Raw genomic sequence first — 14,243 nt, 5'->3', positions numbered from 1 at the left:
GGATTATAGTGACAGGAGGTTTGTTGCTTGAAGTTTGGTTTGTTGAAGTGAACCATGGTGAAGGTGCATACCCAGTTGGTAATGAAGAAGGGTTATTTGATCTCTGGCAGTGAAGCAAACAGGGATATGATTCATTTGCAGCAGGGCACTACAGTAAGTTCTGAATCATTTCTGCTTTCCATAATCTGTTTCTTCCTTGCAGTAGCAACCATACTGTGGGGCATATGGGTCCAGAAGAGAAGGTAGAACAGCTGGATAGCTAGATTGATTGTGTGTCTGTGTATGTATGGTAGACAGACGTAACTGTGCACAAAGTCAGGCCAAGCTAATCTCTGCAGCACATGTTGTCAGTACTGTTAATGTGTGGTTTTCGCTTGTGTGAGAAAGCAAGTTTTGCACTCATACAAAAAGTAAGAGGTAAAATGTAGTGACAGTTTTTTAAGTTCCTTGTTTAACAACACTGTCAATGTTGAGAGTATATAGTCTTTGAGTGACATGGTCACTTACTTTTATGAAACTCAACCATTTGCTATGCATGGACGCAAGTGCACCTGTACATGCATACTGATGTAACAGCATAGACAGGCATGAACCACATATGTGGCTGTGGTGTCATAAGACTGTGAGACATGAAGAAACCTGAGTTTACCAGCACATGAACCCACTCTGTGACCTTATGGACACATGTTGTGCTTAGGAAGACTGCTATCTTCTGATATGTGGTGCTATGTAGTCTGGTAGAAGTTCACTGGTGTGTCAAAGGAATATATTACCACCATCTTCAGGGTTAAGGAATAAGCGAAGTAGGAAAGCCGGTGGCAAGCAGAGCATTCTCATGCAGTGGGGGATATCTAGTTCAAATCCAGCCAATGAGTGAATGTCACAAGTCAGAATTAGAATGTATTTGCATTCCACACATGCTTCACAGGTCTAAGCCAAGAATGTAAGAGGTGCCACGGTACAAATAGAGCAGATAGTTGTTACATCTTTATAGAAACATGTAAGAATGCTCCAGCATACAAAGCAAAGCAATTACATCAAAGCATTAAAAGTAAAGCTATCCCTGTAACAGGCCGTGGGGGCCCATTGGGTTGTGAGATGTTGAAGTTCCCACATTTTCTAGACAATTGGATCATAGATGGCGGCAAGGTTGTCAGCCCTACGCGCCGGCCACTTTTACCCCCAAGAATATTCCTGGTACTCATTTCTGTTAGAGGCTGAGTCGACCCCAGGGCCATAGTGCAGCTGGAAGGATTAGGTCAACTGAAAAAAAATCCACTGACCTTATTGGGGCTTGAACCCGCGACCTTCCGGCTTGTAGCATAGTGCCTCATCGAAACAGTATTGTAAATATTTACAGTACTGAAGAATTCAAAGCTACAGTAAATTTCACATATTAGAAGGAGTGAGGTAAGAGATAATATTTCAGTGGCATCAGATTCAGACTTTTGATAACAGATGAAAGAGGTCTGAAAATGTTGATTCCTCTGTGGGGCACTTGCTTGCGATATCAGGTGAGGTTAGTAGTCAGCATAATAGAGGTCATATCTGTGTCTTGAGTTTATATCATGTGTCTAAATTGATTTAAAACTTTCCGATGCTGTGGTTTACCTCAGTCCCTCCTATAGCATGCATATGCACATCTTACAGGGTCATTGTGACCTCATCCATCATTGCATAATGTCAGCATAAGGGTGTTACATAACATCACAATGCACACAGAGTGTTTCCTTTCCTTGACAAATAAATATTAATGAGAAAATGATAAGTATGTCTAACACACAAATGCCATTGCCTTTTCACCTCTGAATGGCTATGTGTAGTGCCGCCAACTGTTGAAGTGATTTGCCAGCTTAATCAGCTTTTGACACCACAGAACCATTTGTGATGCTAGAAGACAAAATTAGTATTTCTGAAAAACTCTTAAATAGTTTATAATGAGTTGTTGTTCTGTGTGTTAGTGTAAACCACTGCTGCAGTAAATCAGAGCAGTAGGTTTGATTGATGCTGTGATTATGTACTTATGCCATATCTCAGAAAGGATTACGTAGTGTTGGGTATGTCTTTGATAATGCGCAGTGATCCCAGTAAATCCTGGCCAGAGCCCCACGTTATTAAAACTGTGTGAGAACTGTGAAAGTGAAGACCTAAAACATCTTTTTTGGATGTGTCCAGTGTGGTGAGTTGGCTCACTTTCTAATGGTGATACAGTGATGTGTCAAACCACCTGATAGTCATACATGCTCAAAGATGTCTTGGACACAGAATATACTGCAGCCACTGAAATGGGTCTCATCACAGTGGTGAGGATGATGACAGGTGAGGTTCCCCCCCCCCAACTCATCCTTCTGTCATATTTCGCTTTAGGCCCTTTGGCCAGCCCAGTGCACATGTTGCTAACAAATCCTTGTCGCTGTCAGCATTTGTGTGAACAGAAGGCTTGTACGTCTTGAGGGGAGTTATAGGGAAGGGGTCAGGCCAAGGGACTTCTCAGCTGATAGATTACATTCTGTCTTTCATTTGGATGCCGTGAAGAGAACGAGCAGTGAGCCAGGACACATTGGGGCAGAGCAACTTAACCCAGTGTCAAGTGCACATTCCATCCTTTTGGTGGGGGGGGGGGTGAGATTACAGCGCTGTCTGTACTTCCTTCGTTGCCTATAATCATGCTGATGTTTTCTGCTTGCACAGTACATGCATAATGTTCTTTTAATTGCCTCGCCTGCTCCTCATTGGAGGACGGTATGTGTCCCCCTTTTCAACTTAGAAGCAGTTGACCTACTCTCATGAACTTCATGCACTGAGATGCAACCCTAACCTCACTGTGTTATGTTTCTTGCAGTTAGTAACATCGGCATGAACACATGAACTTGTGGAGTGGGAGTGTAGAGTTGATTTGTGCTCAAAATCTATGCAATCTCAAGGAATAACTCAGCTGGGATTCGGTCCAGGGACCTCAGTGTGCTGACACACAAGCCAAAGCCCATAAGCTGTGCGTTTTTATTACAAACATTCATTACCTAAACGTAATAATAGCAGCACAAGAGTCATTGGATGGAATTCTGTGTGGTGGGAGGGGGTAGAGTAGGGTAGGTTTTGTAAGTTATTCCTGGAACTTGGTACGCACCAGTGCATAGTGTCATGTGGATCATCTTCTAGTATTCGATAGCAACGGATGAAAGTTGGTTAAGTTTTTTAGTGAGGAGGGGTGAGACAGAATCCACTGGGTACAGCTGATACTAATTGGCCTGTTGTACCAGCTCCGGATGATACATGAGCATGGAAAATTTAGTGGAATGAGACCTGGTAAGCGCAACCAGAGTACTTGGAGGAAACCTGTCCTAGTGCCACTTTGTCCACCCCAAATTCCACATGACTTAACCTGAGATCGAACCCGGGCTGCGGCGGTGAGAAGCTAGCGACTAAGCGCCTGAGCTATGACACGGCCCAGAGTTGTGACTCGGTAAAGCCTTTATCTCTCGTCTTCCAAGCAGAATACTGATACTGCTATCATTTTCCTGCTGTTGAAAAACCTGTCCACTTTATGGGAACTACTAGTGCTGCAAAACCAGTAACAAATTACGTAATCGTTTATGACAGTTGCCTTGTCGTTATTGCACCCGGTCTTAATTGTTCTAGAAGAGCCGTGTAATGTCCGTTGAAAATCTAGCGGGAAAACTCGTATAAACTTTCGTACCTTTGTCTCCCAGTCGATCAGTGTTTTCCCCTTTTCCTTTGACTGCACGCTAGAACGGTTATGTGAATGTGGTTCAGAACGTGGCCTGAGTCGCTGCTCACTTCTCATCCTGATGGAAATACACGCGGACAGGGAAGTGCCTGCTGCAGGCGGTCCCAGGTGAACGACCACCGCCTCCTTGGGAAGAAGTCTTGGGGGACGTCGGCAGAAACCTGATTTTGAGGTCAGCGGGCACTTAGTTTTTCCAAGATGCTGTGAGTTAATACAATTACTGTGCTTCTGGACATTACCCACCGCCCTGTTTTTATTTAAAATGCACAGTGTTTCGGAGACTGGATTCTGCCTCCGTCTTCAGGTGGAACGTACTGAGTTGGGCCCAGTCGCTAGAGCTAGTCCCTATCGCCGGGCACCAGCACCAACGCTGGATATATAAACCAAGCACAGCACAAAACATCTGCGAGAGTTAAGGCAAACATTAACAGCACACACACACACGCGAGGCATGACACCTATGACCATGCTCTGTTTCGCGGCTCTTGTTAAGATGAGAGTAAAAGTCTGTATGGTGTAAGTAAACTGATATATCGTGGATAAATGTCAGGGCGGTTATGTGGAAAAATGGTTCTGCTGTGAAGTACAGTCCTGAATGTGTAATACACACGATCGGGAAGAAATAAATTCGTGAAAGTAACTTTGCGATCCTCGCTCTTTATGTTAGGTTACTTTTGCATGGGAAGGGCGCGAGAAGGGCAGACCGACAGGACCTGCAACTGCAACTTATGCTGAATAATGCAGACGTTCACACATTGAGTTGAAACTGCGGAAGTTTGTCAATGGCGAACAGATCGTCTCAGGCTTTGTAACTTGCAGGCAGGAGGCACCTGGTTCGAATCTCGCCCGCTACGCCGATCACCTTGACTTTTTCGTGAGTTTCCTCCGTCCCTCCAGACAAATGTTGGGGTAATACCTCAAGTTAGGCCATAACCGCATGCTTCCATGTGCGTTATATTTCGTTCACTGATCTACCAATCGGCCCCTGGTCTCGGCTGTTGGTAACAAATAAATAAGCATTCTCGCGTTCTCCAGGGCAGACCTCAGATCAGAGCAGCCCATAACCGGCGTTGGTTCACGCCAGGTCAGTATGTTCTGTTCCTCTGATCGGGGCGCCGTTGAACTGACAGGATTACGGCAGTCAACTTGTAAGGTTTATTATTATTATTATTGCTGGTGGGGTGGGACTAAGTCCCTTGTACTGCGGCCACTTCTGGCCTATTGTACCAGCCCCAGATGATAGGTGAGGGTGATTGTGGAGCAATTGGTGGAATGAAGATTGGCAGGGGAAACCGAAGTACTTGGAGGAAACCTGCCCCAGCGCCACTTTGTCCACCACAAATCCTACTTCACCAGACCCAGGATAGAACCCGGGCCGCCGCGGTGGGAAGCCCGCGACTAACCGCATGAGCTATGGCGCGGCCACTTTGTAAGGTTCATTGCAAGTTTCCTCATATCTCTGAACTCTCTAAATGATGTATATCATTTCTGATAACCCTTGACTCGTTGGAATATCAATAAGTGTTAACGTGTTATCGTAACTAGTGCTGTATTCTGTATTTGGTCGGAAGGGGCCACTCGGAGCTGCAGTTTGTGTCATGAGGTGGCGTTGGAGGGTGTCGACCCTTCACCTCGAAACTAGTATCGCAAGTCCAATTACGGAGCCGGAGCCCGTAAAGTGAATGTTTGCATGTACATCGTATGTATAATGGGCAGCCTAGAGAACTCTGTCGACCGAGGAATTGGGTTTCGAATCCCGACAGATGTTTCTCTTCTCCATAGCGTCGAGACCGGCTCTGGGGCTCAGCCTCCAGTCCAGTGGGTACCAGGGGCTCTTTATCCGGGGCGTGAAGCTGACCACTCACCTTCATCAAGTGTCACCCCCACTCCCCCATACGTCTTCATGGCGTGTAAGCGAGGAACGGCTTTAGCCTACCCGTGTACGACAGATGTTGGCTAGGGTCAGATACGTGCTTCTAGGTGGTTGCTTAAATTACATCTCTACCCTGAAGATGGAGGCAGTACATCGCATCACATCCCAGAATACAGAAGGAAACAATTTGAGGTATCCATGGCGGTTATGTTTATATCGTGATCTGGGTTATGAAACTGTAGGCCAGTAGGCGATCACCGACGTTTTGGAAGGTGATGCTGCCTTCTGCAGGGGACTGTGTTCTCCCGAAACGTTGGGTGATCACGTAGCAGATCACGATATCACAACGCAGTTCTGCCTTCCGTCCAGAGGTGCCAGTTGGAAGGCGTAACTTTAAGCACGTGCTACCGACGTGTTGGCACTTCAGTTCGAATATATGCAGCATTATGCTGTAATTGTAATTGCAGAGAAGGCGGCTGGGGTCAGTGGAAGAGCTGATAGTGACGGCTTCCTGTTTGTTCGTTGTGAGAGGTGTGGAGTGTGGTGCGTGTGAAATTACTGGCACCGGTGGTACATTGCTCCAGAGCACTTGAAGCACATCGATTGTTCTGGGTAATCCCCCGCTTTAAAATTACATACAGTGTATTTGTGTTCTGTGTGAAAAACAGCGATCATTTGAGTTTTAAGAAGAATGCTATCTTCAGGGTAGAATAAAAAAGAAGAAAATCCGCAAGCGAAGAACCAGCGTGATCAAGTACTAATAGATCGATGTCTACTTGTCTTCGCTTGCGGATTTCCTTCTTTTTTATTGTACCCTGAAGATGGAGGTGATACGTTCATCCGAAACGTCGGTTAACACAATATCTACACGGCGCCGTATCCCAGAAGACTGCTTTCTTCATACTCACCGCCGTGAAAACATCAAATCTTACACTTGATTTTTATTTGTATTATAATTTCGCTTAGTGGGGGTTGGAGTCAAGCTGGGTCCACTCGGCACGGCGGCCACTAATTGGCCTATTGTACCTGCCCCGGGCGATTATGATGATGGAGAATTTGGTGGAATGAAGATTGGCAGGGGAACCGAAGTATTCGGAGAAAACCCGCCCCAGCGCCACATTGTCCACCACAAATCCCACTTGACCAGACCCGAGATCGAACCCGGGCTGCCGCGTTGGGAACCCAGCGACTGACCGCTTGAGCTATGGCGCTGCCGTATTTGTATTATAACCGTCAACACAACACAGCGAGTGGTATGAAAATATCTTCAATGGAGATAGTAGATGTTAATGTATATTCTGCTTATTTATTACAAATATAGCTATGCTACATGTTTCGACCACAATTAGGTCATCATCAGGCCTTAAATGAACGCATTTCAAGTAATTAAACACATTCGGTACAATATGGATCAGTATTTGTTAACAAATTTCTGTGTTGTAGCAAATATATCTTGGGAATCTATTCACAACATTTAAAAAGGTAAAAAATGATAAAATTGAATACAGTGTTAAATGATATATGATATAAGTGACATAAAAACATAACCAAAAAAATTGATATTTAAAGTTTCAAGCTGTAAGTTGTGTTATGTCGCGTGCAATCTTCAGAAAAACATATGTTTGTATGCTGAAGGGGGCTGTTGCATTATTTCCCGCTATGTTGTCGTGTTGTTTATAAATACAGTTTTGTGGCATGCGATCTGTTCGTTATTTGTTGCATTTCTCATGGTTATCCAAGTTATATGTTTTAGAACGTATCTGAGCATAGCCTCTGCTACATTCATGTAGCTGCAGGACGGAAATCATTTCCCTAAACGCTGCAACCTTTTGTTCTTTGTGGTGAAGGCGCGGTGTTCTGTATTGTAACCATGTAAACTTGTAGACAGGTACCACTTTTTCGGATGAACATGCGTCCTTCAGGGTTAAAATATGTAGGTTTAACCCTGAAGATGGAGGGTGCATGTTCATCAGAAGTGTCGCTATCCGCCTTCAAGACCACACGGTGTCAACCCAGAACAATTCATCCTCGTGGAAGTTTGAACATTTATATAAGGCGCGATGAGGAAGGAACGGGATTTCTGAGTATTACGTACATGTAGATGCACTGCAGGCGAAGTGTTCCCATAATTGTCATGAGAACTAGCCAGGAACTGGGCGAATCGTGTGAATCCCCTAATCTGATAGAGAGTATTAGAAAGAGGTTGGAGCACTTGGGCTAGTGATTAGAATGGATCACACAAGGAATTTCTTGAAGTAAGCCAGAAATAAAAGGAAAGGTGGGGAGGGTCGGACTGAGATGGCTGGAAGATGCAGAGAATGATGTATGATAATTGAAAGTGAATAGGTGGAGGCAAGAAGGAAATCTGATAGAATGTTGTATCTTAAGGCGCGTCCACATTACTCGCGAGCATAGCGAGTCACACGAGCACGAGTAATGTGGACCCGCCTTTAGCAACCTGTTACATTTCGTATTAGAATTTAAAGGAAAGAAATACTAACACAGTTTATCATTGCGCAACACATGTGGCAGAGAAGAGGCAACTACATTGACTTCATTTAGAAACACTGTAAACACGAATACACGGATCACAGAAGCGCGGAGGGCACAGCAGTTCCCCCTGAATTTCGACGCACCTGATGATGGCCGAGTGGGCCGAAACATGTAGTGCAGTGACGAATTTTAAACCTTGATATTGTTGCATGGTGGACGGTAAACAAATTAAAATAAGATTTGAGGCTTTCACGGCGGTGACTATGAAGAAAGCAGTCTTCTGGGATTTGGCACCGTGTATATGTGGTATTAACCGACGTTTCGGAGGAACGTATCGCCTCCATCTTCAGGGTAGAAGAAAAAAATATAAAAATTCTGCAAAGCTGATTTTACAGGTTCTCACGGTCTCTTCGCTTTGCAGATTTCTTATATTTTTTCTTCTACCCTGAAGATGGAGGCGATACGTTCCTCCGAAACGTCGGTTAATACCACATATACACGGTGCCAAATCCCAGAAGACTGCTTTCTTCAAATTAAAGTAAATTCTAAATCTAGAAGAAGAATGGACGTTTTATAATGGAGGACCTTACAGGAAATGAGTAAGTAAGTAAGTAAGTGACGTGGGTAGTTGTTTGAACATGGCCAGATACACGTGACCTTATGAGCCCATGTCAGTCAGGAATACAGTTAATGTAACTCGCAGGTGAATGTGAAATGGCTCACGCATTGTTCGAACTGTCATGATACCAAGCTTGCGTCTTCCTTAACGGCATTGAGAAGAAGCGTTGTAATGCTTTGTTCTGTGATTTCGTAGCAGTGAGAGAGCACATGTTTATGTACGTGTGCGTTCCTGGTGAAAGTTCGTCCGTTTGTAAGAGACGAAATATGCGGACTGGCGTCCCATGGCCAGCAGTGGCGGTATGGCCTATTCGGTTTTCGGGCAGCGAAAAATTTGAAGAAACTGATCAGATCGCATTGCCATGTCTGTCCGCATGTAACCACTCGAGAACCGGTGAACGGATTTTTAGAAATTTAATGTTTTGTGTCAAAGATATCTTTGAGAATGCGACGTCAGTAGATACAGACGTAGGAAAGTTAGCTGGATTCTGTTTCCAACAGGATGAGAACCGAAATCGCCACATCGGAGGCCTCGACACACACACTCCTTAATGTTGCCCCCAGAGATGTTTTAGGCAGACAATATCGGAGAGTTGTATTAAACATTTTTCGTTGCATTCCAATTTCGGTTAATGGGCCCTTCATCTCGGGCGTGACGCGCAAAATGCGGGGACAGAACACACACACACTGCTTCATGACGTTGCGGGTATGGCTGTGCTGTGCCGTCTGAGTCGAGAACCGCAGGACTGATTGTGATGAAGTTTTGTGTTCGCCCGCCCCAAATGTTTCACGCATTCACGAACTGGACGCGAAGGCGCCGTCGGTGCCTTGAGCAACTAACCAGTCTGGACAGCTGTGACCGCTGTGACACTTGACAGGCCGAGTGTCCAGTGTCCTGTATCTTGCTGAGTTGGGGATGTCGCTAACCTTTTAGAGGACACTGGTTACTACTGCACGCACCGTCTGCTTTAACATTAAGAACTCTTTCCTTTTGCCCGCACAGTATGATTATGTTTCGTATAATTCTCAGCCATTACAGTGGCCCCGCTGTCTAAGGCACGAACCGTCTTCTCCCTCTCCAACACTGGGATCATGGGTTCGAATCCAACTCAAGGCATGGATGTCTGTCTGCGTTTATTCTGTGTTTGTGTGTCCTCTGTAGGTAGTGGCCTTGCGGCTGGCTGATCCCCGGTCCAAGGAGTCCTATTGACTCCACTAAGATTAAGAAACTTAAGTGAAACAAAGCGTTTCACGGATGCCCTCTGCTCCAAGGGGGGGGCGACAGGAAAGAGACAGAGAGAGATGATTTTCGGAATAAATAGTGACTGTTTCCTTAAACAGAGTGCTCTTTGTAATGAAGACGAAATGCGTTTTCTTTGAGGTGGGGAATAAATTATGGACCATTTTTAGATGAAATTCGCGCTTCCAAGGGTTAGGAGTCAAATGTGTAGCTGTTAGTACGAGATACCAATTATTTTGTATGAGCTCGTGGTTTTTCCAAGTTGCTCCAAGTATATGACTGCTGTTTCCGAACGTCATGATCACTCGGTAACTGTGAGATGGCTATCGCTGGTTAACTGCAGGCGCTTCGGAATCACTACGCCATGAGTATGTGGGGAAATAGAGATGTAGCTCCACGCATTCTCAACTTAGAGACTAAATGGAGAGGAGTGGTCACTTTCATGCCCCGGCCACTTTATTCCCGGGGAAAGAGCGCGTGGTATCCAGTTGATGGGCTCCAGAGACAGTTTGAACGCTGTGGAGAAGCGATAAATCTCTTGCGCCTGTCCGTAGCGTAGTCTGTACGACTGAACTATCCATGCCTCCTTTGTCTGAGAAGAAATGCTGAACTAATGAAGACGTATGGGGAGTGGAGGTATAGCTCCAGCATTCTTGAGCTCGGCACTGGATGCAGAGATGACAGGAGCGAGATAAAGGACAGAAGAGCGCACTGCTACATTGCAATTCCCCCAGTTTAGAATGAAAGCCGTAAAAAGCGGGATTGTCTGATGATGTAACAGTTGTTAACGAAACGAGGCGTCCATTTATCCACCACAGTGTGTCTGCGTCACCCGATGTCCCTCTGCTTCCGGTGCATGAAGACTGTCGCTCTCAGTAACGGTGCATGCAGGAGCGAATTATCGAACCTACATTACAGCCAAGTGCTCAGTTACCTGTTGGCTATCTGAGACGCCATTTCCCCCATATGAGTGTGACAATTCAGCAAGGCACAGGGACTGCCATTGCTTCGAACCGTGGACCGGCCATGCGAAGTCGCAGCTATGGCGCTTGTTGACCCGGTACTCGTTTCGACCGCTGGCAAATATTACGCTACAGGCGCCAACGAAAGTTTGTTGTGTGTAGCTTGTGGCGAGGACACACTGAACCGTTACAGAAAGCGACACGGACAGAACAGCACGATTCCGCAAACGTTCTCATGTCACGGAATTTAGTCCAGTTCTGAACACGTTCAGAAGAATAGGCGCCATCGGAATCGGTTTCCGAGGCCCCCTTAGAAAGAGCTAATCTCAATCACTGGATTAGCTCTTTCCAAGGGGCCCAACTGAGTAGGTGTCTTCCTTCCTCACCTGAAGACGAAAACAGATCCAGTTTCCGAAACGTTTTCTATTGTTTTCTATTGCCTAGAATTGCGGACAATGGAAAAAGTCCAAAAACTCAGTAATTCTGTGTGTCATCCACCATCATCAGAACCCTTTAGAATCTGAAGTCATTTAAGACAAATTCTACTCATCACCTCAGGGAATTCATTACGGAATACTGTAAAAATTTTATTTTTGGCATTAGAATTCGACAGTTCTTTCTTTTCCAATTTTTTTTTTCCTTTTATTAATCCGGATTGAGGGGGAGAGGTGCGTCGTTTGCCTCCCTCCACTGCCGGCGCACATGTCGTTCGACAGGTGGGCCTCAGTCGCTGGTAGTTACGTCCATGAAACGTTTGTTTTGTCAGAATTGGATGTCGTGACTGGGCTTCCAACATGGGACAGTGACGTAGATGATGAAGTAATCGTCAGTAGAAAGTTTTCAGCAGGCGGTGGGAACCAAAATCGCCATATCGGGATCAGCAGGACTTTCTCCCGGCAACGTTGCCTACTCGACAGGAATGCTGCAACAGTAATTGCCTCGGCTTCTCATGCGCGGAATACTGTTTGCAGTAATTTTTGTGGGCTATTTAACGACGCTGTCAGTAGGTAGACTATATAGCGTAGTATTGTGAGATTATTGATGAATTGTAAAAGATCTGGAAGGAAGCGGTAATGGTTGAATCGAGGTACTATCGCAGCAGTTGCCTGGAGAGACTGAGGAATGCCACGAAGAACGTCATCACGGTAGGTGGTGTCTCTGTGGAGCATTTCCCGAACACAGGTCGAGAGCGGTAGCCTCAGGAGCAAGAAGTCACGCTGTCTGGCGTTTATATTGTGACCTGTACCGTCGGTATAATGTACAAGCAATACGGTACGCATGACGTAACCATCCCTGTGCGGTCACCCCGTTTGTTACATTGCCTCGAAAACTGACTTCAGGGTAAAGTGGAGTGGAGTCACGTCGTAGCGTGTTTCGTTTTTCTGTGCAGATTTTGTCTGAAACATGTTTCGTAGCGATAGATGTTTGGGGGTTACTTTGAAACCATGCGCGGTTTCGTCCATACTTTTATGCAGTAAAGCTTTAGTGACACAGTTTTCTGTGGTTCTCGGGTTACATGCGGGCAGGGCCGCGGTTAGTCGCTGGCTTCCCACCACGGCGGCCCGGGTTCGATCCCGGGTGTGGTCACGTGGGATTTATGGTGGATAAAGTGGCGCTGGGGCGGCTTTTCTCCGATTACTTCGGTTTTCCCTGCCAATCTTCATTCTGCCAATTGCTCCACAATCACCCTCACCTATCATCTGGGGCTCTTACAATAGGCCATAAGTGGCCGCAGTACAAGGGACTTAGTCACACCCCACTAGCAATAAAGAAAAATACATGTGGGCAGATATCCAGCCATGACGAAGGAAGTAAAACTAGAAGTGTGTTGTATTTTGGGATGTGACGACGTGTAGAAATTTTGTGACCTTTCAGAGGAACGAACTCCGTCTACATGGTTGAAGAGTAAGCCAAGCAAACAGTAAGCAGAGCTCTTCCTCCGAAACGTCCGTTGACGACTTGAGGCCCCTATTCTGAGAACTTCAGCTCCAGCATAGGTAACCCTTGGCGCCAAAAGCGCACATTGCAGACGCCTCGAACCCGCAAAAGCCAAGCCACATGATTTTGTTCCCAGTCGGTTTTAGGCTTTCCCTGCTTGTTGCTTGCGTAGCTTATTCGACTCTGAAGATGGAGGCAGTATGTTTCTCAGAAACGTCGGTAAACTACCAGACTGCACTGCGTCACATTCCAGAGAATATCACTCTTCATAGTAACTGCCGTGGGAACCTCATATCCGGTGTAACAGGGTCAGTATATTCGTACGTAAGTTCCGCCGCCGACACTGCCGTTGTGTGTAACTCACGTACTTAGAGTGGCTTGTTCTTGCAACGTTATTATACCCTCGGCTCGCCATAGGGCACGTCGTGTTTATTCCAGTGGAACTGGTGTTATTACTTTGCTGGGCCGATGTCTCCAAGCGTACAGTGAATGTACAATATAATATGTTCAGTTATCTACTTTCCTTTCATACGACACGGACCGCATAGAAAACGACGCGGCCAACACTTCTTTGTTTCGTGTATTGGTTGCCGCGGGAACGTATATACTGATCCGTTGCCTAGCAATGATAAGGAGCATACGCATGCAGACACACGGACTGTGGCAGTGATTTATGAAGTACGCCATTGAGATGGGCTCAGGTGCTGTGATGTACGTACGTACATACCAAGTTCCATAAAGATTGGTTCAGGCATTCAAAGGCTGATAGGGTGGATACACACAGACAGACAGCATGGGGATCGCATAAGCCTACCTTTATATTTTTCAAAATAAAGAAAGTAGGCTAAATTATTATTATTATTATTATTATTATCATCATCATCATCATCTCTTGTCACAGGTTTATTTCCTGGGATTACTTTTCTTGAACCAGCGATGCACCTCACCACTCAGGCTTCAAACTTCGCACTGTAGCACTTTCCGTAGTATGTGTGATGTTCCCAGGATAGCTGTTTTTTGCAGTGAATCTATGGAGTGTTTACCAGGAATTAATTCCAAATATTTTCTCAACCCTCTCGTGACTGTACCCGTGGCTCCAATAATTACTGGTATCACAAAACATTTCATGTTCCACATTCGCTGAATTTCGATGCTTAAATTTTTATATTTTAATTTCTTCTCTGCTTCTTTTTGTACTACATTCCTCTCCGATGGTACTGATACATCTATAAGTATGCAAGTTTTCTTTTGCTTGTTTTTAATTATTATGTCTGGTCTGTTTATCAGAACCTCTCTGTCTGTTTGTACGCCTTGGTACCATAACACGGTTATATCCTCATGTTCACATACTGACGCAGGCACATGTGAGT

At 45.4% G+C, this 14,243-nt stretch overlaps 1 protein-coding gene across 7 annotated transcripts in view; it reads left to right on the top strand.

Annotated features, from left to right (window-relative positions):
* The window catches only part of LOC111873809 (carnitine O-palmitoyltransferase 1, liver isoform), a 44,902-nt gene that overhangs the window by 1,676 nt on the left and 28,983 nt on the right, over nt 1-14,243 (top strand). Inside the window, exon 1 of one of the 7 annotated variants that reach the window (XM_023868828.2) lies at nt 6,128-6,233. The exons of the other annotated variants lie outside the window; for them this stretch is intronic. The gene's annotated coding sequence lies outside the window, so the exon portion shown is untranslated. Of the gene's footprint in view, nt 1-6,127; nt 6,234-14,243 lie in introns of those variants that run through there. 7 annotated transcript variants of the gene reach the window in all.

The sequence above is a fragment of the Cryptotermes secundus genome, unplaced genomic scaffold (assembly GCF_002891405.2).
Source record: "Cryptotermes secundus unplaced genomic scaffold, Csec_1.0 scaffold47, whole genome shotgun sequence".
In the NCBI taxonomy this organism is placed as follows: domain Eukaryota; kingdom Metazoa; phylum Arthropoda; class Insecta; order Blattodea; family Kalotermitidae; genus Cryptotermes; species Cryptotermes secundus.
The sequence above is the reverse complement of the archived record's forward strand: the minus strand, read 5'-3'. Positions and strand labels throughout refer to the sequence as shown.